Genomic DNA, 13,548 nt, shown 5'->3' with positions numbered 1-13,548 from the left:
AATTATCTACCTTTGAAAAAAATTCAGTTTCATGTGCTCCGCCGTGTTGATAAGAGCATTTTACTAGTTTCTCAATATTAAGATGCTCTTCTGGCGTAACCGAAATGACACCAATATAAAACTTAGCCGAATGGAGCTACCCACAATGACAAATATCCGTGTGATGTTAAATTAGTGTGGAATCAATACAGCTGATACAAACAAAACCTTAGGCATGCGTTAGAGAGTGTATTGTGCCACTCTTCAGCTACGTTTCCCAATGTGCCGAAAAAAAACTTCGTCGTACCCAGTTGAAAAAGACAACAGGAATTCTTGTCGCAACTACAGAAATTTCTGTCGCGACCACAGAAATTTCTGTTGCACGACAGAAGTTCCTGATGTTTCTGTAGTTGCGACAGACATTTCTGACGTTACGACAGAAATTCGGATGTCGCAACAGAAACATTCTGTCACGAAGACCAAGAGTTCTGAAGTCGCAACAGAAACGTTCTGTCACGTCAACAAGAGTTCTGAAGTCGTTACAACAGCTTTCTATCATGACAGCGATCCTGACGTTACGACAGAAATTCTGTCATCGCAAGAGAAAGATTCTGTCGTAACGACGAAGAGTTTTGAAGTCGCAACAGAAACGTTCTGTTGTGACAAGAATTCTGTAGTCACAACAGCTTTCTATCGTGACAGCGACTTGCACGTTACGACAGCAATTCCTACGTCGCAACAGAAACACTCGGTCGCGACGGCCAAGAGTTCTGTAGTCGCAACAGAAACGCTCTGTCACGACCACAAGAGTGTATGAAGTCGCAACAACTTTTTATCGCAACAGCGATTCTGACGTCGCAACAGGAACCTCTGTCGGGACTACACAAAAACGTGCTACTTTCTGTCGCAGCGACATAAGTTCTGACGCCTCGACAGAAGCGCTTTCCGTCGCGACGCAGTTTCGCATAGGTGGTGTACACTGTACTTTTCTCTTGCACTGTATTCAATCGTGCTTCTCTGAAGCCGGCAATGCTCATAGCACCGACACCGGTATTAAAGTCGACGTGGCCAATTGTTATAATTGTGCCTTACGACGAGGCACTAGAAACGCCCTACCGGCCTCTTCAAAATCATACCATCTGCGGGAATGGCTGCGTATCCGTTTTACTTTATTTGGTAAGATGTGGCACATAGGCCTGTAGACTTACATGTGCCGTTACACTGACACATTAGTTAATTTCCCAGAAATATTGCATAAGCTTTTGCAAAGCGAAAAGGAAGTATTGGGTTGTTCCTTAAAGTTGCGTGAAAAGCTGTGTCGCTCTGGTCTCATTACTCTGGTACAGCGCTGCCGTGAGAAGCCAGTATGCTGTCAGAAAGAACACTCATCCACGAATGTTCATGTAGCTATTTTGCATTGAACACACGAATTATATGCGTGCTAGAAAGTGTAAAGAACGAGAGACAACTTTCGAAATTAGCAGTAACAACCCTAACAGTCACCGTTGTCTATTTCTGAACTTCTTATTTAATATGAATATCGTACATCAAAATTGATGTTCTAGCACTCCACGATGTACCTGTCGATGGCAACAACACTTTTTCTTTTCTAGAGATGCGGCAGTTCACGCGGTGGAGTGATAGCGGAACTTGGCTCTTAAAATGCAAATGTAAACATCAGCGCATCGTAGTATTGACACGGCCAAAATGTACACTCGAAGGACATGTTAGGAGCGGATAATGGACCGAAACGCCGAAACGGTTGTACCTACAAGGTTGAATTTCATCCAAATGACACTACACCTAAAGCAGGTTTATGATGGACTTGATACCCAGCTGGACTGGTACCTCATTTTGGTGAGGTGCCTATCCTTACCACCCTTCTAAAGTGAAACCACATTTCTACCCACAGTATGAACGATGCATTTTCTCTGAGTGACTATCATTGTGCTCTCTATTCCCTGACTATGCACAACTGGGGAATATTGGGCTGTTGCTAATGTAATAAATACCATAAAAGAAAAAAAAAAAAGTTAGGAGCGGTGTAGTGGTAAGATACCGGGTTCGGAATCGTGAGGTCGCTAGTTCAAATCCTCGGCGGGGACTTTCTTTTTACTTTTATATTTGTCTTTTTTGTACTAACAAATTTACATAGCCTTAAGGAGGTCTCTGTCAATTTTTAATTCAATATTGATCAAGAACTACAGAACTCTCTACTACAGGACGTCACACTACAGACAACAGTACTACAGAGAACAGATCTACAGAAACAACGTCCCAAAATACGACAGACTGAAATTTCCTGTTGTGTTTTTCAACTGGGTACACTTTGCATCTAGTAGAAATGAGGGACATCTTGAGTGCAATGTGTCGCGAAATTTTCATGTTCTGTAGCTCAGTTACAACCTGTACAAAAAAAGTTTGCAGCCTTTTTTTTTTAGGTTTTTACATTCATTATGTGAGCTTCTCCTGGTGCACCCTGGGAACTAAACTAGGCACCTTGTTTTTGTTTGCTGAATGTAATGACATATTGAGTGATGTTTAGACAAAGTATAAAGCAGGTGAATAAATTGCGACCTTTGCAATTAATGACGTATTCAACTGCTCCCGTAAGCTATGACTGTCTTGACAGCTGCACACAATTTAATTGGTTGCCTTGGAAGAACTACAAACGCCACTGATGCCACACTTCGCATAAATGTGCTATGACAAGTTTTTTTTAGAGCTTCAATGCCTTTGGATCAACTGCAGCCTCTAAAAACAAATTTCTGCTCAATATTTCGAAAATGTGATACAAACATTTGTCGGTATGGTTGCCGATGTCTCCGAGGTACGTTACACTAAGCTTATACTTCGTGAAAATGGAAGTCATGTGAAATGCATTGTGGGGTTAAACATTAGGATGCCTGACCTAATTAGAAGGGTTTCGAAGTAATTGCTTAATCCTGCATTTTCTCTTTTGTTATGTGCTAAATGAGGTTCGTAGTAGGTTTTCCCGTTGTCCTCAGCGAAGCAAACCAGGCATCTTGTTTACATTTCTTTGAATTTATCCCAAGGAAATGGGTTGTGTATTGGTGAGATGCAGAATGTGTGTGCTCACTACGAAGTTCGTACTAAGTTACGTATGCAAGCGATCGAAAGCCTAGTAGATGTCGTGTAACCAAGGTATAATTTATCCCACTGCCCTGGGATAGCCATGTAAGCAACAGACAGACAGACAGACAGACAGACAGACAGACAGACAGACAGACAGACAGACAGACACAGACAGACAGGTGCACCAATTGGAATAAGTAACGGTAAAGTAAAAAAAAAATTGTAATTGGTGACCAATTCGCAAGGCTTTGAAGCAGCTTCATTTGTTTCAACACCTTGTATTGACAAGGAAATACGGCTCTATGCCTGCAGCTTCTTTTCTGTATGCGTCATACGTTTTTTTTACTCAATGTCTCATCTACAAACTGCGTCCAGCTTCCCTCCTACAGGTCTGCAAGGACAACAGGCTGTCGTGGTTAGCGCGAGAGCGGACATATCAAAGTGAATTCGCCTACAACAAGATGGCAGAATGAACGTTCGTCTATGATGGTATCGATGGTCTTTACACTAAGGCATGTTCGAGCTTTAGAAAACCTTCAAACATCTGTCCTTCGGTAACGTTTTCTTACTATCTTTTTTTATGACCGAAGTTACCAGATAGAAGACTCTTGGTTGGAGCTAGTTAGTGTGTCCAACTTGGGGAAAAATAGACGACGCTAGTCAAATGTGAAGCAAAAAATTAACACAACGCGTGTCCTATGTACATTTAGGCCATCCTTTCTCTTGCGATGTATATTTTTTTGAGGAAGCGGTAGCAGGAAGGCCCCAACTTAAGCAATTGGGGCCTTTGGCATGCCATGGTAAATGATTTTCAATAGCAGATGCACCTGAGAAGAGTTTAAGGAAGAACACCGCGTTAACTTCGAACTACTTTATTTGTGAAAACAGCACCCAATGCACGCATTTCAACGACTGCAGGGGACAGCGATTATTCCCTTTTCATAGGAAGCCTATCTCTGTATCTGTCCAAAGCATTGACGCAGTACTCGCACAATCTGGGCCGAGTCCGAAGATGAGATTGGCTTCCATAATTTCACGAGTGAACCGTTCAAGATGCTTGCGCACAACAGTAGAAGCCGCCCGCCACTTGTATTTTTCACTATATTTGCATAATGAAGGAAGACATCCTTGAGGCAGTGATCCACCTGACCAACGTACAGCTTACCAAACGAAAGCGGTTCCTGATATTCCACGTTGTAGATACAGCTGAGAAACTGCATTCTGTGTTTTTAAGCATGAAACGCTCTTAGTTCCCGTTGTCGGAGATCTTCAAGCGACCTTGAGCTAAAAGCCAGAGCCGTTATCTGGCCATTGAAACGACGACATTCGGGCAAGTTACGACAACAAAACGAGATCCCCCCTCCCAGCCTTTGTACAGGACCGCATTACATGCGCTAAATACTGCTCAAACAAGTTACACAAAATATTGCTTCCCAGATCTACGTCATGTTTGTTCACAATATCGCTTCAGCTGCAGCTTCTATTACGCTGAAGTTTTATTTGCCATTTCCAATAGCGACGTTCAAAAAGTAGATAAAGGTCCCATACACTTCATTGTCATCTCTTCGCGCTGAGCGCTAAACGCCAGTGGTCCACGAGTTCCAAGGCGCGGGTTTTGCGTCGCTTCGAAAGATGGCGCCACAGTGCGAGGCGCCTCATTCAGGCATTTCCACCTGCCGCGGAGGCTTAGCGGCTAGGGTGTTGCGGAATCAAGCACGAGGACGCGGGATCAAATCCCAGCCTCTGCGCCCACATTTCGATGGACTCGAAGTGCAAAAACACCCCTGTCCCGTGCATTGGGGGCACGCTAATAATCCGCTTGGTTGTCAAAATTATTTTGGACTGCCCCACCACAGCGTGCCTCGAAGTAAAATCGTTGTTTGGGCTCTAAAACCCAAGAATTCAATTCATTCTTCTACTAGCTGGGAAGTCCACTCTCCCTGGCGTATTTTGCTGCCTGTCGTGCGGCCTTCCGCCGGTTTATTTATTCTACCTGAGCAGCGTCTATATGGACCATTGCTCAGTATGACATTTTGCGGTGTGATTTGGTGTGATGTGCCGTTGCGAACATACATGCATATATACATGTTATTATACATGCAGCTTTTCATCTCATGTGTAGTAGTTATCGCACAGACTATTACGTCACATTCTAAACTATGTTTCTGCTGTGTGAACGCAAACTACCTTTCTAATTATGGGTTACGACGACTCCCGCACTATGTCATCTGACCACAACCGGGGACTGGCCAAGAAGCGAGTGGTGCATATCGTGCCAGCGCAAACTAGCTCGTAGCGATGATCGCCGCGTTTCGATGACGAATATGATTTTCATATTCTCGGACACACCCATGGCCGGCGGTTGGCCAAGAAGCTGCCGATACATACAGGGTGATCATTTTTAAGTTTTATGGAATCTTTAAACAGCGACTGTTGTAGGTAGCATAATAGCTGTCCTTGTGCTGAAGTATTCAAGGAGGCGGACACTACTAGCACGAAATATGTAAACACATAACAAACTAATTAACAAGAAATCACTAATTAACTTCATAATGAATTACATGATGGCCCACATTGCAAATTACGAGTTGCAGCCGATCAGCTTGCAAGGTTTCGAGATCAGTTTCGAGATATTATTTACCAAAGTGTGGAACGAAGTACACGGACTTTCCAACTACTTATGGTATGCAATCCACAAAATCGCGCTTGTTAAAAAAAAGTAGCTGGAACAACAGCGCATTTTTTTGGGCATGTTTGATGGCGCACATATTCAAACTGGCGTCATCCTGAAAATTATTCCCGAGTGGATAAACCTTTCAATCTCACCGGCTATAATTCGTAAATTCCAATACCTGCGGTAAATTAATAATTTCTAAAGATACTTAGTGGACTTTCTTGTCATTGATGTGAATGTGTGCCGCGATTTCTCACGCAAGTAATGTCCGCCTCTCTCAATAATGCAGCTCAAGAACTATAATTATGTTATATGGAGCAGGCTATTGTAAAAAAAATGGCACAAAGCTTAACATTGACCACCCTGTATAATTCTATAAGAATAAATAAAGAACCACAAGGCAGTCTAAGGGTCGTCACGCTGCATAGCACGGCTTTGTGAGAGCCTATGCGTGCGCGCGCGCCAGGTTATTTAGGCCAGAGATGCGAAAATAAAAGGAGCGTAATTACAGCATTAATTAACCGCCTCTCTAAAGGTTCCCTAACACTCGTTTTTAACAGAAAAATGATGTAGATGCAACGCACTATTTGGAACAGAAGTGCAATGCATTTGCGTGCTAATTCAGTGCTACCCGTGCCAAACATTTCGGCGTTTCACGGGCAATCTGAAGTTTGGAACAGGTTTGCTGTTAAAATTTTATCTATTATTTTATCACGGACAGCTGAAACACAAATGTATAGTAGCGAGGACGCTGCAGCGGAGGAACATGCATCGCTGAGAACATTTTAAGTGGGAGCCATGCCATTTTGACGCCTTGCGTACAAACCTATACAAAGGCACTCTCAACACGCAGAAATATGCTAAATGCAATCTGCTAGATTTGCTGTACGTGCTTAAATGAGTAAGGATGCCCCCTGTTGAGTGGATTGACAAGTGCTGAATTCTCACATGCTGCTTCGTGATAAAGTATCAGCTCGCAGCGTTTTCGGATGATGAGAAAGAAGCATAAAACAAACACGAATCACTCGTGTCCGTGCTAAGTGAAGTTTTGCTAACGCTTCATGATAGTAACTTCTGTTGGTTTGTGTGTTTTTTCCTTTTATTTTTTTCACCACACGCACAAAATTAAGTGTCGAACCACCATTTACCCAACAACAAACTTCTCTCTTGCGGAACACGCCAGGAATCATTTTTCTTTCCATTTTGCTTTCCAGGGCAACTTTCTTTACTCAGGGGAGAACTAGCAATGCGCAAAAGTTGCACAGCTGCGTTTGTGTCAGGCGTGTCTCTGAGGGGTCCTTTTCTTTTCGCCTGATGCAGAAACTGAAATATAGCATTCGGAATTAGAAACTACCAAAAATAAAAGAGCTCAAGCACACAAGCTAAGGAACTGGAGCTGCAATCTCCCCGAGGAGGGATAGAGAATGCGAGAATTTCGAGAGTTTTCAGCACTTCAGAATGAAGTGGTTCTCACTTATCGGATATCACTGGCGCTTATCAGTGCAAAGAGCTCTCGTCGGCTACACATAGAAATTTGGGATGCTACACGCCTGTATTAACGGCAGATCTCAAAAGCACCTTCAGAAGCCGCCTCTACAGCCACTTAGGACAAGTACCTTCGGCGCCGGTGGTCACTTTTCTACAACGGTACATGCTGTTGTGACACTTCCCCGTACATGGTAAGTGCAACCTGGCTATACGGAACTTCAAGGCCTACTGCGAAACTGAGAATGTTTTTAATAGCGCTGAAAATATAGATCTGTGAGGCTATTATCGTAAAATATGACTCTTTGTGGACTAGCTTACGCTGAACTTGCTAATACCTACTCGAGTAAACGTTCGATTGCTGCTGCTGCTTTACATTAAAGCTGCCAAGATCATACAGAGCGTTTGAAAGAAAGGCAAAAGCACTGCACACTGTGGGCTTCTTGCATTCACGGATAAATAGCACATGTCTGCCGGCCTTCTAATAAGACTGCATGTTCCATTCCGTGCACTATTTTAAAACGGGGGTTTATGTCACATACGGAAAGCCCTAAAGCTCGAAATTGTGCCGATTTATAGTTGCCTACATTGCCATCTACCTTATGGCACCAGTAATAAAAAAAAAAAGAATGACGCTAGGCCAGGTACGCAAATGCTGTCTTCACAGGAATTTGTGCGCCTTGGTGGTCAAAATCATTTCTAAGAACTAGCGATATCGAATTCGTGTTTACCGAGCACTTTTTAGTTTCGCTTTTAGACATTGCCGTTATGACATGTTTACAAAATTTAAGATAATTTTGTTGGCAAGACGCTTGCCTTGTATAATCCTTCTAAAGAATTTTCCCTTCAAGCTTAAACACTCAGATTTAGTGCTCTAATATTGCACTAGAGGGCGACAGCAGCGACCAACAAAATACCACTTCCACGCGTTACCGATTCCTTATAACCCACCTTTCTTGAAGCCTACTGAAGCTAATATTATGTAGGCTCGCACTGTTTGCAGGCAAACAGAAGGCTGGCTTCCTCCTTTTTTGCCGCTGTAAGCAAAGTGAATTTTTATGTTTTAAAAAACGTATCTAATACTAGAATGGGTTGGGATATATGCCATGAAAGCGAAAAGCCCCAATGAGGAAAAAGAACCAATTTCAAGAAGTCGATGACTCGTGTCAATTTGGGGGAGAAACATGTTAAGAGATCGCCCACGTATAAAATTTCTTAATAACTCAAGATGGACGGAGTTTTGTTAACTATGGCAGTAAATATAATAAAACGCTATTTAAAAAACGTTTCTATTGAAATAAAACTTGCAAAGAACAGAGGATGCCATTTGTTCTGATGTGACAAAGAGCGAGAGTGGAAAATTGCTCTGGACAACTCACGTTTTTCATTATTGCTTGTTGACAACCACCGGAAACCTATTCCTGCTTTCTTAGAAGAGTGCGCCCAACAACTTGACAACGACTGCTTTTAACTAAGAATCTTGTGCAGGCTTGGTCAAACTAGTCCCTATTTCGATGAACGCACAGTATAAACAATTCTCCCAATTCGGTCCTTGCAGTGTCAAAAAAAAAAACATTATTGAACATTTCGACATCCCTAAGCCTAATCGATTCACCTACTTATGTATTGTCTTCCCCAATTCGTTGTGCGGCGGATTGTTAGCCGTACAAAAGCTACAAGAGAAAGCAGTTGATGCAACACTGTGCAAATGCGTGACAGATGTTGATTCACAAATTCTAACATAAACAGCCAGAGACGCGGTACGGCGACTGAAAGACAGAAACCAAAATTTGTTTCCTTTACCTTGTACGTAAATTTGTCGAAAAGTTGGCTCCAGTGCGAGGCGTTCATTCATTCCTTAAATGCTGATAACATTAAACCAACCAATGCGCAACCGCAACTAATTACCTGGCCAGATAACAAATGCGGAAGGTGCGCTTATCAAACTAAAATACAATAGGCATTCTTCGATGCGTCTCAAAACGTGTTACATAATGCGAGTTTTTCATATTTGCTTACGAAAGCAGTAAAAATTAAGAAATAAAAAGTGAAGTAAAACTACATTGCGCTAATTCTTCTGTTTTACGTGACAAAACCACCGTCTTCTTACAAGACACGAGGTAGTCAGCTACACCGAATTAATTTTGTGCACCTGGGCTTCTTTAACCTGCACCTAAATCTAACTACACGAATGTCTTTCCATTGTGCCTCCAGGTTAACGCAGCATGGACGGCCGTGATTCAACCATTGATCTCAACCACAGAAACACAACGCAATACCACGGTGCTGCCGCGACGGGTGGCTTAAGAAAGCCGTATCTCCTTCACAGTAGCCGAATAGCTGAGACGATTACATCCGGCGTGAATTAGGCGATCGGCGAGCATAAATTGACTAATTACTGATGCAAACCTCGACGGAACTACTGGCTGCCTACGTCATTGGCACCCATTAATTATGATTCTAGTCAGTATGCGTTCACGGGGCTATTGGCTGCATGCGCGCTTGCATGTATCTATTAGGGTTCTATTCAGTGCGCGTTCTTGTGGTGCGTTGGAAAGTGCCCACGTGAATGTCACCAATGATTTGGCTTTGCGTCGTAGCTTCGTGCTTGGAATTCTGCGAAAGCGGTGCACCACAAAAGAACCACTGGTATGCGCGACCGCGCATGGGACAATAATTCACCGAAGAGCCAATTGCAACCGTTGCATTCGCATAAAAAACGCGTCACCGGGGAACGCACGAGCCTTCCCTATAGAGAGGAGGGTGGAGGCCAAACACAAAAAAAAAAAAAAAACTAAAGATAATATATAAGACAATGGCGCATTACGGCCACCTTCTCTGAGCGTTCCTTTGTTTGCGTCCAGCTACGGCGGCAAGCTTTCACATGCAAACGAGGCGTCCTGGACGAAACCATCAATCATGGCTGTGGAGAATAGGGCGAAAACACTTTCTGGGTGCGCCTGTAGGCAATGGCACGTGCGGCAAACTTTTCTCGCTACCACGCCAATGTCGCCCGATGTTGTGACATTGCATGGTGGAAAGAAACAAGTCAATATGCTATTGCCTGTGTGTTTTAGGGCTGCGGCTCGGTGTGATGTGATGGTGTAACAGTATCGACGGGTGAGTTACACTTGTCGACCCGGATGAAGGATCAAAACAAGCACTTCGGTTAGAGGTACTACGCCCTGCTGAAGGTAAGCCGATGCACTAGACGGGTGGAAAGTTATGAGAGAAACGATGCGCACATTTAACTCACGAGGGACAGCAAATGGGGTCGTCTGGGAACTCGCAGAGTTTCACTAGAGGTTGAAATTTTGTGTTTTTTGCTTTCGGTTAATTGCTGTATGAGGTGTCAGCAGTTTACGCGGCGATAATCTGGGAATAAACAAGTTCACAGCTGATATAGAGGAAATTATATGCGATGTCTTTTTTAAGCGAAGCATTCTAAGCACACCCGCCCGAACTTTGCTGACCGGGGACGCTGATGCTGGGTACAGCTGTAGATGTTTTGCCGAATAGTTCACTTACTGAACAACACTCACATAATGAATAGGACTACATAAAGCTCTATAAGTGCTGCTCCTAATGATGATGCAGCGTCGGCCCTCTTGTCGACGGAATTACACAGCAAAACAAGAAACGGTACCTAAATATCATCTCTAGAAGCTTACACGCAGCCAACCGCGTAGTTCCTTTACAATAACGAATATTTCTACACCCTCACTGAATGGCTTTGGCACATTAGCTTCGCCCAGCACTTGCCGAATATGGTGAGCCCGTCCTGCAGATAGTGAAATAGCTGGGCTTATCTCAGAGATCGCGTGATGGAAACTGGGACACTCCTTCAGACAGTGCAATCAGCGGTCGAGTGGGCCACGTGGGTTTCGGAGAGGGGGGGGGACCTCGTCTTGCTCTTTGGCCCGGCAAGCACGTAACCACTACTGTTGAGAGCGCGTCGCACATGATGAACACAGCATTTTTTTTTTAAAATCCCGTACGAGCCATATACCCTTCATCAATATTTATGTTTGATCTTATGGGCTCCTGTATAAAACCTGTTTCTTCCCATCACCGGCATTTGCATGTCGTCATATAAGAATTTGGCACGAGGTACAATGGACTTCCTCAATACGGCAGTTTTATAGCATGAGAATAACCGCCGCATGAGAGCTTGCAATGGCACCGATTCTGATAGGTGTTTTAGATATGCATAACTTATTCGATTTTCCAGTGCCAGAGAGTACTCTTCTGCTCCTGGAGCTGAATTACATGAAGAGAAGGACATTAATTACAAGAAAAATCGATATGTCCATCGGAATAAATAACATTACTTTAACTTTAAAGTATTTACTTCAAGATGTTTCTATATTCCTGTAAATCGCATCGGCCACAATTTATATATAGCAAAATGTACCGTGCAGTCACTAAATAAAAACTTGGTGAAATTTTGTAATTTCAATAAATATGCACATCTGTTAATTCTTTAAGCGATGCCGGCTTAATCGACTAACCCAGTTCTAGGATTAGAATTGGGCATGCTGCCAAAGGCACTTATAACATAACATTCTGTTCACTGTACGAAGCGCACCTGTGTGTCAGCATAAAAAAAAGCCCACAGAAAATGATTCTAGACACCTAGACAAATCTTGTTTTGATGTATTGTTTACCTAACATTTTCCTTAGCGTTCCTTTGGGTAGCGTTGCTTACACGCTTGGATAGTTGGTAAATACTCAAGAAGGGCAGTCTTAATGAGTGGGTGTGGTTATTAGTGAGCGCTCCTTTATTGACCACTTTCATTGGTCCTTGTTTATTTTTCCCCACGCTGAAAAATGTAACGTAATAGTTAAATTATTGTAAAAGATAACACGAACACTTGAAAAGATGAACAGCGGTGCTCCTACAAGCACGAGCCCTGAGTACTGTCACAGTCCCACAAAATGTGCTCGGGCAGCAACAAAAACGCAAGAAACGCGCGAACATGAATCAAAGACTAGGAAGGGGAAAATTTGGTCCCAGTTTCATTGCCCTTTAACGGCTGATCTCCTATGTGTCCTTATTATTTATTCGGGCGTGTACCACTTCTTTGAGATCATCATCATCAATTTGGCAAGAGCAGCTGCGTCGGCACCTTGCAGCTCGTGTGAGCAAAGAAGAAGTGCCGTGCCTCAAAATTAGGCAAGCGGCGGGTCGCCGCGCTGATGACAAAATTCGCGAAGGTAAGGCGTTCCCTTATATAAAGCGAAATCCCACCTCTTCGCCTAAGACAGGTCGCCGCATGAGATAGCGGCTCATCTACGCCCGTCAAACAGGCCTTCGTCCGGTGTACGCGCTCTTCTGCGGCAGCTCAAGGACCGACGGCAACGCGGACGCTAGCTGGGTCGCCCAAGTTCGGGGTGAACCGCTACGCACCAGGTTGTCCCCACGGGGCCACTGCGTTTCACGAGGTACACGGAAAGCCTAGCTGGAATCACAGAATGTGAAGTTGCGCCGAATAGTGCAACCAGTGCACACGCTCGAATCGAAACACCGTGGCCACACAGATGATGCGTAAACGAACGAGTGTATTGTTCACATTCACGTGGAAACTATAGATATAACGTGAATAAAACAGTTAACAGTTTGCGCATCATCTTGCGTCCTATTATCACGTTTTCTTGGCGTGTTTAGTGTTACAGAGCGCCACTGCGACGCCACGATCACGAACCAAGTAGACTATGCGCAGCCGTATATTAGTTTCAGTCACCGCGGCAGCATAACGGAGGTGCACTGGAAGAATTTACCTTATCGATTTCGTACACAGGCCAGTGAAACGTGAACCAGCGTAGGTTCAAACAGGCACTGAATGTCAATAAGTGAATGGATAAAATCGACCCGTCTTCATATATCAGATGACTACGAAGGCGAAGCGCACAAATTGCCCCTGCTCGCACATAGGTATACACTAAATGCAAAATGTCAACCTACGGGGATAGACGGCGCCTAGGCTCAGTTACTAAATGCCTCACTTCTTGAATTTAAATTATAAGTTATATTCACGATGGAATTTTTTTCGAAATATATGTTTGCGGCCCTGCTGTTTGTTCTGGCAACGTGAGATTTATGCGCCTCGAAAATAATTTCAATTCTAAAGAAGCGCGTGAATCGCGAGAACAACACGAATAGCAGACAGAGGCACACATTCTTACAGGACAAAGGGCATATAGTGCTGCGAAAGTTAATTTCAGCATGATTCATTTTGAGGTTGTGCTCCGTACAAGGCGTGCTTGCAAAATTAACTTACACTAAATATCACCATTTATTGACTTGCGTGTAA

At 43.6% G+C, this 13,548-nt stretch overlaps 1 protein-coding gene across 1 annotated transcript in view; it reads left to right on the top strand.

Annotated features, from left to right (window-relative positions):
• Nucleotides 1-9,338: 9,338 nt before the first annotated feature.
• The window catches only part of LOC126543740 (uncharacterized), a 45,646-nt gene continuing 41,436 nt past the window's right edge, over nt 9,339-13,548 (top strand). Inside the window, exon 1 of the mRNA XM_072284680.1 lies at nt 9,339-10,428. The gene's annotated coding sequence lies outside the window, so the exon portion shown is untranslated. The remainder of the gene's footprint in view (nt 10,429-13,548) is intronic.

The sequence above is a fragment of the Dermacentor andersoni genome, chromosome 10 (assembly GCF_023375885.2).
Source record: "Dermacentor andersoni chromosome 10, qqDerAnde1_hic_scaffold, whole genome shotgun sequence".
In the NCBI taxonomy this organism is placed as follows: domain Eukaryota; kingdom Metazoa; phylum Arthropoda; class Arachnida; order Ixodida; family Ixodidae; genus Dermacentor; species Dermacentor andersoni.
Note: the sequence above shows the minus strand (reverse complement) of the source record. Positions and strands in the feature narration are given on the sequence as shown.